Here is a 14,190-nt window from a genome sequence, read left to right as displayed (position 1 = left end):
TTTATGGCCGGACTCTGTCCGTTTGTTTTCTTGAAATTGGGCCCAAATGGGCCTCAGCATTGGGTAAATGAACAGTTAGGCTTACTACGGGCCTCGGGGGCTTTAGGCTGGCCCAGGTCCTAGTGCCGGTCCGGCCCATAGGTTGGGTCGTGACATTGTTTTTCTAATCTCTAATTTTTTATATCTTTTTAGATTTAATGATTATTATTTTTTAATTTTATGTTATTATGCCATATAATCTAGGTATTTTTGTGTTAATTATGAATTTTATACAAGTTTTGGTGTAATTCTTTGATGTTGACTTTTTTATAATTTTATTAATAATATTTAATTTATAATTATTCTTTATTAATAATAAATATTTTTTGGTTTTTATAAATATAAGTTGATTATAAATATATTTTTAATAATTAATTAATAATATAAAATATATTATATTTTTCAGTTAGTTTAATTATAGCAATAATTAATTGAATATTTTCTATTTTAATTAAATTTATTTTTTTTCTTAATTTTGGTTTAATTTAATTAGTACTTCAAAAATAATTAAAAAATAGTTAGCCAAAATTCTATTTGATTTGATAACACAATATATACTCTCAAATTAATGAAAATTTTCTGGCTCCCTCTTGAATCATTTGTATGTAAATAATAAATTTTTCAGGAGTTCAGTTGGTTTTTGCCTCCCGAAGAAGTGTAATTGACGTCAGTATCAAACAAATCTTTGCGCCTCCGTTCATGATCAATCAAAATACTGATAAATTTCCTCTCTGTTTCATGAGCGTGGCAAGTTTTTGAGCCTACAAGAATGAAATTGGGCTAAGATCAGGTCTTGTCTAGTCTACCAAAAGAAATGCCAGCCCGTAATGTCCCACGAATCAAAAAGCAGTCTTTTCTTCTTAAAGTCAAACCGACCCACCATATTTCAATTAGTACCGCCGCTAATTGCTCTTACGCCTGTTAAATAATAATGTATAAAGCAGTCTAAATTCGTCTCAGGACTTTGAGTTATTTGATTTTAAATTTCGATTAAAATTAAATAAATATAAAAATTAATTTAACTTAAATAAGTCAAGTTAGTTTTTAAAAATTTTCTAATAAATTTTTTTATGTAAAAGATGCCACTTTTATTAAGAAAATAATAAAATTACATCATAAATAATTGAAAAGAAGTCTGCTTTATACAATATAAATTGAAGAATTAAGGCATTAAAGTAAATTAAAAAAGAATAAATATAATCAATTATTATATTGGTTATTAATTTAACTAATACAACTTATTGATTCAATTTAATTTATAAATATCATCAACTTAACTCAAATCAACTCAACTCAACTAAATTTTTATTCCAAAAATTATATGGGGTCCGCTATATGGATTCTTTTTCTCTACTCTAAACTATTTTGGGTTAAATCCTTGGAAATGTGTAATATTTCTAGGTCATGTTGTACTACTATCCTCCAAGTTAATTTAGGTTTACCCCTTTTTTTCTTTCTGTCCTCTAACCCAATGTGCTATACTTATCTAACTGAAGCCTCCGTATATCTACGCTTCACATGACCAAACCACCTCAATTTCCCTTCTCTCAACTTATCCTCAATTGGCACCACTCCTACCTTTTCTCTAATACTCTTATTATGGATTTTATCTAGTCTAGTATGGTCACTCATCCACCTTAATATTCTCATCTCCGCAACTCTTATCTTAGACACATACGACTCCTTCATTGCCCAACACTCACTACCATATCACATGGTTGATCGTATGACTGTATAATAAAATTTTCCTTTCAACTTATTGGGAATCTTGCGATCACATAAAACTCTCATGTCACGTCTCCACTTCAACCATCCGGCTTTAATCCTATAACTAGCATCCCCCTCACATCCCTCATCTACTTGAAGGATTAAGCCGAGATATTTAAAGTGATTACTTTGGGGAAATATCACTCCATCCAAATTAACTCATTCCCTATCACTAGTTCGGCCTTCACTGAACTTGCAATGCATGTATTATGTCTTTGTTCTGCTTAACTTAAAACCCTTTGACTCTAAAGTACTTCTCCAAAGCTCTAGCTTTCTATTGACTCCATCTCGCGTTTCATCTATCAAAACTATATCATCCGCAAATATCATACACCAAGGGATACTCTCTTGTATATGCTTTGTCAATTCATCTAGAACTAATGTAAAAAGGTAAGGGCTTACAGCTGAACCTTGGTGTAATCCAACTGAGATAGGAAAATCTCTTGTGTCCCCTCCCACTGTGCGCACAATAGCAGTTGCTTCTTCATACATATCTTTCAACACTTGTGTGTACCTAATAGATACCCTCTTTTATTCTAACACTCTCCATAAGACATCTCTTGGAACACTATCATAAGCCTTCTCTAAATCGATAAAAACTATGTGTAGATCCTTCTTTGCGTTTCTATATTTCTCCATCAAGCTTCTAATAAGAAAGATCGCTTCCATAGTTGAACAACCAGGCATGAAGCCAAATTGATTGGAAAAGATAGAAGTGTCATGACACAGTCGATGTTCCATAACTCTCTTCCACAGCTTCATAGTATGGCTCGTGAGTATAATTTTCCTATAGTTTGAGCAACTCTGTATCTCTTTCTTATTTAAAAAAAAAATACTAAAATACTCATTCTCCATTCATCAAGCATTTTCTTTGAGTTTAGAATCTTATTAAACAATTTAGTTAACCATACCACTCCCATATCGTCCAAACACTTCTACACTTCAATTGGTATTCCACCACAGGCTTTACCTACTTTCATTCTCTGAAGTGCTTCCTCTACTTCTAAAGGTCTAATCCTTCTAGTATAATTGACATTCTTTTCTATTGCTCTATAGTTTATATTCACGCTATTACTACTTTGACTATTATTAAAGAGATCATTAAAATATTTTCTCCATCTTTCTTTAATGTCCTCATCTTTCACCAACACTTTTCCTTCTTTATCCTTAATGCACTTAACTTGATTGAGATCTTGACAACTTTTTTCTCTCCTCCTTGCTCATCTGTAAATATCTTTCTCCCTTTCTTTAGTTCCAAGTTTATCATATAACTTTTCAAAGGTCTGCACTTTTGCTTGACTAACTACCTCTTTTACCTCTTTCTTTGCTATTTTGTACTGTTTATACGACTCATTATTATCACACTTAGATAATTTCTTATACCATTCCCTCTTTCTTTTCACTCTTTTTGTACTTCCTTATTCCACCACCATATCTCTTTTGAGGGTGGTCCATGTCCTCTAGACTTTCTAAGTACTTTTTTAGCTACTTCTCTAATCTTTGATGCCATCTGTATCCACATACCATTGGCCTCCACACCCAGCCTCCGTGCTTCGGACTTGAGAAGCTCATTTTTAAACTTCACTTGCTTTACTCTTTTGAACTCCCACCACTTTTTTCAAGCTACAATATTTCTCCTAGCCTTACTTGAATTGTTTTTAAACTTGACATCCAAGACCACTAACCGATGTTGACTTGTTAAAGCCTCTCCCGGAATGACCTTGAAATCCTTGCATAGAGCTCTATTTGTCTTTCTGGTTAAGAGGAAGTCAATTTGGCTTTTATATTACCCACTTTTGAAAGTCACTAAATTATTCATTAATTATTTGGATTCAACTTATCAATTATTTAAATTTAACATAATATTAATTAAGTGGAGTTATTATTATCATTGAATTTAACTTTTAACTTGAGTTTATTTGATTATATATTTATAATTAATTAAAGAAAAATATAGACCCAACTTATGGATTCAAATACATGGATCCTAACACATATTCATGCAATACTAATCTTCACTATATTTATTTTACTAGTCTATTATATATATCATATGAATAACATCAACTGTACAAATTAATTTACAATCTAAGCGTGTACTTTATTCATAAAATAACCAATGCTGCACAAATGAATCAAGCGAGAGACTTTTAAGGATGCTAAGAACAAAAGCCAATGCACCACCACTTAGTGCACATACTTTACATTTTGTTTATTTGTTTTTCCTTGTATAATTAATTAGGACAAAAACTTGGTTATTTAGGAATCGTGACACCTTTTGTGGTGAATATTACATGCAGTTATTCAACTTTATAAATATTTTTATAAAAATCATTGAATTTTAATTTAGTTCATAAAACTCATTAACCTTTAATTTGAATAGCATTAAAGTCATTGTGACTGGATTTTACAGGTTTTTCAGTCAACTAGCTTACCTAACATCATTTTACAAAGTAAATTATTTAACTACCTTTTATCTAATTATTCTCGATTTTCTTCCTCTCCCTTTTCCTCTGCATCTAACGTCGATGAAGAAGTCCCCTTCTCTCTCTCATTCTCCTTCACATCACCACCACCCACTACCACCACCACCTTATCCCCGCCCTTGCAAATTGTGTCATTTTCGAAGTCTTTACATGCCTTCATATCATTTAGTCCCTCACAGAGCCACATGCACTTGAAGAATTGTTAAAGATGAAGACCCATGCCTTTCCTTCCTTTGGATCGGTCTCGCTCGAAGAAGCCTTGTTAAGAAGCCCATCTTGTCCTTGGTTCCTTCCTCGATCAATGAAGCCTCACTGTTGCTTGACAAAGCCTCTGTCATGTCCTCATGCATGACTTTATTTTCCATTTATTCAAAGTACCTATAATTGTAAGTGTAAAGTGTTTGATTTGATGATTAAGGTTTGGATTTGTTAAAATTTGTTAGTTTGATTTTTTTCTTTTATGGTAATGGCAAGAAAATTTCTAAGATTCCATAGTGATATTACTTGAATTTCGGTTAGTTTATAAATTCTATTGCAAACAAAATTTGGGTAAGCATGGAGATGCCTTCTTGTTTCTTTAACAAATTTCCCTTATATTTTATGATTTGGTGTTCACAAACTATTTTAGATGTTGCATGGAGAGGAAAATGAGAATATGTGTTGCATATTTCTCCAGTTAAAGCAACATTTTTATATGTTAGTACAAAGTATAGAAATGCTATGAAATTGTACACTCGTGTGGTGGATTGTGATATTCTTTACCGGTGATGTTAGATACTCATAAAAATGCATTTTTTTTTAGTGTAAATTTATGGGTCCATATCCTTTATTTATAAACACTTACTAGTGAAATAATTATCCAATTAAAAAATTTGGGTAAGCATTGCTAGCAATGGTTGACATATGATTTTGGATTTGTTAGAATATTTATTTGTTAATTTTGGATGTTGAATTTATTGATTTGAAGTTTTAATTGATGGGATTTTAATGTTTATATATATATATATATATATATATATATATATATTATGTGCATTTTGGACAAAGGAGGAGGAGAGAGAGGAGGAGAATGAATGAAGGTTTTTGGCTAAAAATTGCATCATTTCATGCATGTAATTTTTAAAGAGAGTTACATTTTTTAATCAATGTACATAACTTTTAAATTTTTTTTATCCTTTGATAATGTGCATGACTTTTAGATTTTACTACCTTTTGATAATGCACATGACTTAAGTTTAATAAATCCAGATTGACTCACATGAGTGACCGGATCATATTTCTAACATTAGTAATATTTTATAAATAATGTATCAAAATTTATTTATTAATGATATATTTAGAGAAATATGTATTAATTTTGATAAAATCACTTTTTTTTTATTAATTTAAGATGGAAAACTGTTTTCCATAAATACTAGTATTATATTTTATTTTTGTTTGAATATTTTAAAACCAACTAGCGTTTATGAAATTATTTTAAGTGCTTCAAAATTATTTTAGAGGCCTATAAATTTTTTGATATTTTTTAAATTAATTAAATAAAATGTTTTGGCTTAGAATAAGTTTTGATTGGGTAAAAGAAGGAGAGACAAATGAGAGGAGTGAAATCGGGAAGAAAATAAAGAGAAGGGGTGTTTTGGGGGATTTCACCAGTCATTGACTAGCCTTGTTCTGGCAAAACAATGGCTGATATCATAACATAATTTTTTAAAAATAATTCACTTTTTGTCAAGCCTCGCTAAAAATTTAATTGAAAAAATATTATTTTGTTTAAAATTATTTTTTATTATAAAATAGAATTTTTACAGTTAAAATCTAAAAATATTAAATAAAGAGTTAAGATTTATTTCAATTGTTAATAAATAAAATTTTAATAGTAATAATATAATTTTATATTTGATAATATATTATTTAACTTTAAATTTAAAAATACGATATTAATAAATATTTTTTTAATTATTTTTTAAAAAGTTTTAACTAATATTTACAAATGAAACGATATGATTTCATCATCATAGACTTAATAATACATAAGCATTGTATTATACATTCTTGTGATTTAATTTTTTATATATAATTTTTTTGTTATTTTTTTATATAATATAATATTATCATAATATTATATATATTATATTTAATTATTTAAATTAAAACATTAATTTTAATGTTATTTCAGTTAACTATATAAATAAAATATTTATCAATTTAAAATTATTATATTTTTTATTAGATCATATTTTTACAAAAGTTTTGTGTTATATATAATAATAATGAAATTATACACTTAAATTTATTTTAATAAAAAATAATATAATAATAAGCTTTTAAAATTTAAATGAGTGAAGATGTTTAAAAATTAAAATAAGTTAATAAAAATGTAAGTTAGCTCATTGAATTAAATTATTTAAACTTTTTTATTTTAATTTTAAGAATAATAAATTTGATTTGCCTATAATAGGATAATTTTTAACATATATTTTGTAGTTTAGTGGATTATAATTTTAAAATTTTTATTTTCAATAAATTAATATCTTGAAATTTTATATTGTCATATTGTTTAATACAAATAATTTTAATATATTATTTAATACATTTAATAAGTATTTTTATTTTTAAATTATAGACTATATTATATATGTTATAAATACATTACAAATTAATCAAGCATTTTTTATTAATTCACATTAATTATATAATTAATATTATTAAGTAGTCAAATTATTAATACTTTCAAATAGTCAAATTGTTTTTTTTTTCCTTTCGTATCTTCCTTTCGTTTTTATTATTTTAAAAATTTAAAACATAATAATTTAAAATTAATGTTGAAAAGGGCATAACTTTTCACATAAATATATGTAAAAATATAATTAAACTTTCTTACAATTTTATGATCAAAATTAACAAATTAACCAAGATTGACTAATAAATTAAAAATAAAAAATATATTCATGCATGTAAGGATATTAACAAATAGATTTTGTCTGTTGGAGGAAAAAAAAAGACATAAAAATATAATGAAGAAAAAAAATCACATTAAAAGTCAAAGTTAATTAAGCTTGAGCTTACTATATGAAATAGAGTGTGTAAATATAAAAAATAAAAAATATATTCATGCGCGTAAGGATATTAACAAATAGATTTTGTCTATTGGAGAAAAAAGACATAAAAATAAAGTGAAAAAAGAAAAAAAAATCATACTATAAATCAAAGTTAATTAAACTTAAATTTTTTTTTATTGAAAATAGAGTGTGTAAATATAAAAACTATATGTTACTAATATATATTTAAAAAATAGCCATAAATTTATAATAAATAAAATATTTGCCATTGAATAGATTAAAATTTTATATATATCTATCAATATAGATACACATATTTATTTAATTAAATAGTAAATTTTAATAAAAATTTTATTATTTAATATTATAAGGTTATAAATATTTAGAATAATTAGTTTTTATCTAAGCACGTTATTTATAGTTTTTGTATATATTCATAATTTATTTTTTTATATATAATTTTTTATTAATTTTTTGTATATAATATATATTGCCATATAATAAATTAATTTTCATATTATAATATTAAATTATCATAATTGTATTTTACTCTACTTAAAGAAGGCTTATATTTTTAATTGTCTTATATATTTAATTTGCTAGTCCTAAACACAATTGGACTATAACTCTGTACTGTGTTAATGAAATTATTGTTTTCTTTTTGAGAAGCATAACAACTATTAATGAGTAAAATTATATATTAGTTGAATAAATTTGAAAATTTTTTTACAAAGGTAAAAATCAACTCAATTGCATAATAAAAAATTATAAAGAAAATGTCACTATGAGAAAATATTAAAATTGTCACAAAACTGAAATTAAATTAGCTAATTATTTAGAAAAAAATAAAATTTAATTTGGTAGTTAATTATTTGTTTAATTTTTTAATTTATTTATACATACTCATAATTTAATTTTTATAAAATATAATATTATCATAATATATTGATTTTTAATAGATAATTAAATTTAGTCATTCATCATCATGATACCAAAAAATTATGTAATTAAAATATTTCAAAAAAAAAAAACACATTACCAAACATTTAAATGATAAGAAATTGTTTTCCTATTAGAATATCCTATAGCAAATAAGTAAATTAAAAAAATTATTAGAATCCTATTATAACGTAATAACTATGCCTAACGATATCCTAATTTATTTATAATAAAAAATATATCTTAATAGAACAAAAACAAAAATCATCAAATACTTTTAAATAGAATTTCAACTTTTATTTCCTAGCATGATGAATGACAATTTGCCTCCAATTACATAGAATCCACTCTTCTTATAAGAGAGATACAATTAATTCTCTAAATTCAACAGACCATGGAGTAGGGTGCAAATAGACCTGCAAAAAAGTTTAAGAATAAGGAATCCAATCGGCATTTGTTCTAGAATCGTACCAATTCTTCTACTCTCCATATGAATGCAATTTTACTTCAAAAAATTCTAATTGAGATTTTGAATTATTTTCTTTTTTTAATTTTATCATATATCATTTCATACACATTAAACTATGGAAATGGTAACCATTATTATAAAGAAAGGTATTTAAATTGTTTCTTTTCCATAACTTTGTAACATGCTTATCAAGGTGATTTGGGGAGAAGGAAATGTTGAGAGAAGCATTTCTTTATTGGTAGTTTTCAATAACTAAGCAAATCCTACGTTTTCAAACAACCAAATAAAAATGCCCAAGTTTAGCTTAAGACAAAAATTCTAAAGTTGTACCTCAAAAATATTTATGGTTAAGATGGCAAGGACTTCCCACCGTACCATGACATTTTTTTTTTTTAATTGAGGAAAGTTAACTACTTTTTATGACTAATTGTACTAGTAAAGGCAATAGGGTTTTAGGAAACCTCTTCACATTTCTGAAACTTGTGAGATATCAATTCAAAAAAATTTAAAGAAGGAAAACCAGTGAAATACATGTTCTAATGCTCCCAGCATGCCAGGAATCAAGAAAGAGTTACAGCCCATAATCTATGAGTATGCGTGATCAATTCAGCAATCGAGTATAAACCATTTTGACTCCTATATTGTAATTATTATTATTTTTGTCATAAGTTGAATGAGTTAGTTACATTAACACATATAGATATTTATAAATAGTTTAAAGTATTAGATTTATTTTTATTATAAAATTTGAAGAGATTTCCCGTATCATGTATCATAGAAGTCTAATTAAATTAGGATTTTCATATATCTATTATATATATATAAATGTAGGAAGGGGAGGGAGAATATCTTTCATTATTTATACTCAACTTAACTCAATTCAACTAAACTTTTATCTCAAAAATTTAGGGTAGGCTATATGGATTCTCTTTCTCTACTCTAAACAATTTTTGGTTAAATCATCGGAAATGTGTAATTCTTCTAGGTCATGTTTAGGTCAGTTTAGGTCTACCCCTTCTTTTCTTTCTATCATCTAACCTAATATACTCTACTTGTCTAACTGGAGCCTCCGCATGTCTACGCTTCACATGACCAAACCACCTCAATCTTCCTTCTCTCAATTTATTCTCAATTGGCACCACTCCTACCTTTTCTCTAATACTCCCGTTACAGACTTTATCTAGTCTAGTATGGCCACTCATCCACCTTAACATTCTCATCTCTGTAACTCTTATCTTAGACACATATGACTCCTTCAGTGCCCAACAATCACTACCATATAACATGGCCGGTCGTATGTTTGTACGGTAAAATTTACCTTTCAACTTGTTGGGAATCTTGCGATCACATAAAACTCCCATGGCACGTCTCCACTTCAACCATTCGGCTTTAATCCTATGACTAACATCCTCCTCACATCCCTCATCTAATTGAAAGACTGAGCCGAGATATTTAAAGTGATTACTTTGGGATAGTACTACTCCATCCAAACTAACTCCTTCCATATCTCCAGTTTGGCCTTCACTGAACTTGAAATGTATGTATTCTGTCTTCGTTCTTCTTAACTTAAAACCCTTTGACTTTAGAGTACTTCTTTAAAGCTCTAGCTTTCTATTGACTCCTTCTCGCGTCTTATCTATCAGAACTATATCATCCGCAAACATCATGCACTAAGGGATACTCTCTTGCATATGTTTCATCAATTCATCTAAAACTAATATAAAAAGGTAAGGGCTTAAAGCTGAATCTTGGTGTAATCCAACTGAGATAAGAAAATCTCTTGTGTCCCCTCCAACTATGCGCACAATAGTAGTTTCTCCTTCATTTCAACACTTGTATGTACCTAATAGATACCCTCTTTTGTTCTAACACTCTCCATAAGACATTTCTTGAAAAATCGATAAAAACCATGTGTAGATTCTTCTTCACATCTCTATATTTCTCCATCAAGCTTCTAATGAGAAAGATCGCTTCCATAGTTGAATGACCGGGAATGAAGCCAAATTGATTGGGAGAGATAGAAGTATCATGACGTAGTTAATGTTCCATAGCTCTCTTCTACAGCTTTATAGTATGGCTCATGAGTTTAATTCTCCTATAGTTTGAATAACTCTGTATGTCTCCCTTATTTTTAAAAATGGGTACTAAAATACTCCTCCTCCATTCATCAGGCATTTTCTTTGAGCTTAGAATCTTATTAAACAATTTAGTTAACTATGCCACTCCCATATCTCCCAAACCTTTCCACACTTCAATTGGTATTCCATAGGGTCGACAGGCTTTATCTACTTTCATTCTCTTAAGTGCTTCCTTTACTTCTAAAGATTTAATCTTTCTAGTATAATTCATATTCTTTTCTATTGCTCTATAGTCTATATTTACGCTATTACCATTTTGACTATTATTAAAAAGATCATCAAAATAATTTCTCCATTTTTCTTTAATGTCCTCATCTTTCACCAACACTTTTCCTTCTTTATCCTTAATGCACCTAACTTGATTGAGATCTTGACATTTCTTTTCTCTCTTCCTTGCTAATCTAAAAATATCTTTCTCCCATTCTTTAGTTCTAAGTTTCTCATTCAACTTTTCAAAGGCCTGCACTCTTACTTGACTAACTTCCTTTTTTGCCTCTTTCTTTACTATCTTGTACTGTTTATATACCTCATTATTATCACACTTAGGTAATTTCTTATACCATTTCCTCTTTCTCTTCACTGCCTTTTGTACTTCCTCATTTGATAAGTGCATAATTTATTAATTTTACTTCCATCACATTTAGTGTTTCTAGGGTATCTTTATGCCTAATTCAGTTGATTAAAGTATAACTATCTATTAGGCATATGTTTAGAGAGTTGTTAAAATAATTGTGTTAAATGGAGAAATTTTCAGCATTTGCATTAATTTGACTCTTGCTGCATTTTTCAAGGTTTTGGTAAGTCCCAGAACATAGAAGTGTGGAAGGAAGCTTGGAAACGTCGAAGGATTACGAAGTGTTGTTGATACAAAGTACACAGGTCGTGTAAGCACAACCATGGACCCGTGTAACATTCTGCCAGAAGAAATCCAGAGAACCGAGGAAGAAATAAAGTACACGGGCCATGTAACTTGACCCGTGTAAATCCTGGAGACCCATGTAACCTTCTGTGCCAATACAAGACATACCAACTCAGCTCCAGTAAGTTACACGGTCTTGGGCCGTGCAGTGATACACGGGCCGTGCAGTGATACACGGGCCGTGTATCTGTCTTCAATCAGTTTCCTAATTTTGCTCCAATTGCAGTTTTTGACAGAAAGAAAGATTCTTAAACCTAACTCTAGGCCATTTATTATAAATAGAAGAGGTAGCAGCCTCTCGAAGAGGAGAAGACTTTCGTTCTCCATTCACATTCTAGATTTCTTCAATTTTCTTCTTTAATTTTCTGTAAGCCATGAACATGAGTGGCTAAGTTTTTAATTCAGTTCAAGGGATTCAAGTTCTTTTGCTTGATTTGTGAGACCAGGTTCTTAATTTAATTTATGTCTTTTGAATATCTATTATTTTCTGATTTCATTGTCTTTGATCTATTGAATGATTTGCTAAAAAGGCCTATTAGTTAATTATTTGATGTGATCAGTTGCTAGTTCATCTTCATAATCCGTAATTATTGTGTAAGATTGAGCATGAGTAGCAATTAGATTTTATTGATTGTGATCCCAGTTTTCGATAATAATCTAAGAAAATAATATGGTGAATTAAATGATTTATAATTCATAAATTATTGTTCAGCTTAACTACTTCCTATTCTTAAAGCAGTTATTAATTTGATGAGGATTGCTTAATACTAATTCAGTTAATAATTAGAGTCAATAAGAGTGCTGGGCTCGAATTGATGAGTATAGGAAAGTTAGGGATTTTACCTCGCTGTTTGGTAAATCTACGTTAAGTATTCAATGAGATATTATTGTATTTCTTTTCTCTATGATCAAATCAATGCATTGGAATGTGAATTACCTTGGACTGAAGTTTGTTTAATTTGAGAGTTTCATATTTAATTTTAGTTCTTCATTTCTGATTTTTGATTTCTTCTTTGGATTGCGAATTACCCCCCCCCCCCAACCTTTGTTTCTTTTTCCATTACACAAGCGCACGAAATTTAATAATTCAGTATCCAGGGTTCAACTTGGATTTAACACTTACTGCAGAAAATATTTCATAATTGGTAATTTCAGTTAATTTAATTTTTGATGGATTCATCAGCCATTAAGAATTTTGGCGCCATTGCCGGGGACTGAAATTTATTGGATTTTGTGTTTTTAGTGTTAGAATATTCTGTTATTAATTTTGTTTTGAGTTGTTGCTGTTTTCAGGTTTTTGGAAAAAAAAAAATTTTACGGTGTTACTATTCTTCAAGAATTTTTGTTGAATTTGGAGGGCGGCCCATACCTATTTTGAAGGAAATGACATTTTGATCAAGACCAATAAATTTATAGGATTTTTTGGCCCCACCCTCTTGAGGCCAAATTCCATTTTCTAGGGTTCTGAGGCATTTTTCTGTTTTTACTTTGATTTCTTTTTGTATATGACAAGAACTTCTCAATCTTGTGAGTTGATCTTTGATCCAGAAGTAGAAAAAATAGCTAAACAGTTGAGAAAATTGGCTAAGCAGGCTAAGCAGATTTCGAGTACATCTGAAGGAGTCCAATCTCCAAGGGAGTTAAGTTCGGATTCAGATTTGGATTCAAATTCCAAAAATGAAACCATGGCTGCTAGAACCTTGAAAGAGTTGGCTGCTCCTGATCTAAACCAACAGCCTTTGTGTATTCAATATCCTACCTTAAATGTTGCTTTTGAGTTGAAATCTAGACTAATCCATTTATTGCCTAAGTTTCATGGTCATACAGGTAAAGATCCACATAAGCATTTAAAAGAATTTCATGTTGTGTGTTCTAGCATCAAACCTCAAGGAGTTTCAGAGGATCAAATCAAGCTTCGAGCTTTCCCTTTCTCACTGGAAGACACAGCTAAGGATTGATTATATTACATTCCTTCTGGATCTGTCAACTCATGGAATGGGATGAAGCAGATATTTTTGGAGAAGTATTTTCCTGCTTCCCATGTGCCAACATAAGAAAAGAAATTTGTGGCATCTAGCAGTACAATGGAGAGAGTTTGTATGAGTATTGGGAACGATTTAAGAAACTGTGTGCAAGCTGTCCCTATCATCAAATAAGTGAGCAGCTTCTTATTCAGTATTTCTATGAGGGATTTCTACCAATGGACCGCAGTATGATAGATGCTGCTAGTGGAGAAGCTTTGGTTGACAAGACACCAAAAGTGGCAAGGAGACTGATTGCTAACATGGCAGCAAATTCTCAGTAGTTTGGAATGAGAATAGATCACACACCTATGAAGGTTAATGAGGTAAGTACATCTAACCTTGAGAAACAG

General features: G+C 29.1%; 1 non-coding gene across 1 annotated transcript; it reads right to left on the bottom strand.

Annotated features, from left to right (window-relative positions):
- Window positions 1-13,863: 13,863 nt before the first annotated feature.
- LOC131169725 (small nucleolar RNA R71) lies at window positions 13,864-13,970 on the bottom strand. The gene has a single exon (XR_009140623.1). It is a non-coding gene; the product is annotated as a small nucleolar RNA R71 (small nucleolar RNA).
- Between the last annotated feature and the right edge of the window lie 220 nt (window positions 13,971-14,190).

Source organism: Hevea brasiliensis, chromosome 1 (assembly GCF_030052815.1).
Source record: "Hevea brasiliensis isolate MT/VB/25A 57/8 chromosome 1, ASM3005281v1, whole genome shotgun sequence".
Taxonomy (NCBI): Eukaryota; Viridiplantae; Streptophyta; class Magnoliopsida; order Malpighiales; family Euphorbiaceae; genus Hevea; species Hevea brasiliensis.
The sequence above is the reverse complement of the archived record's forward strand: the minus strand, read 5'-3'. Positions and strand labels throughout refer to the sequence as shown.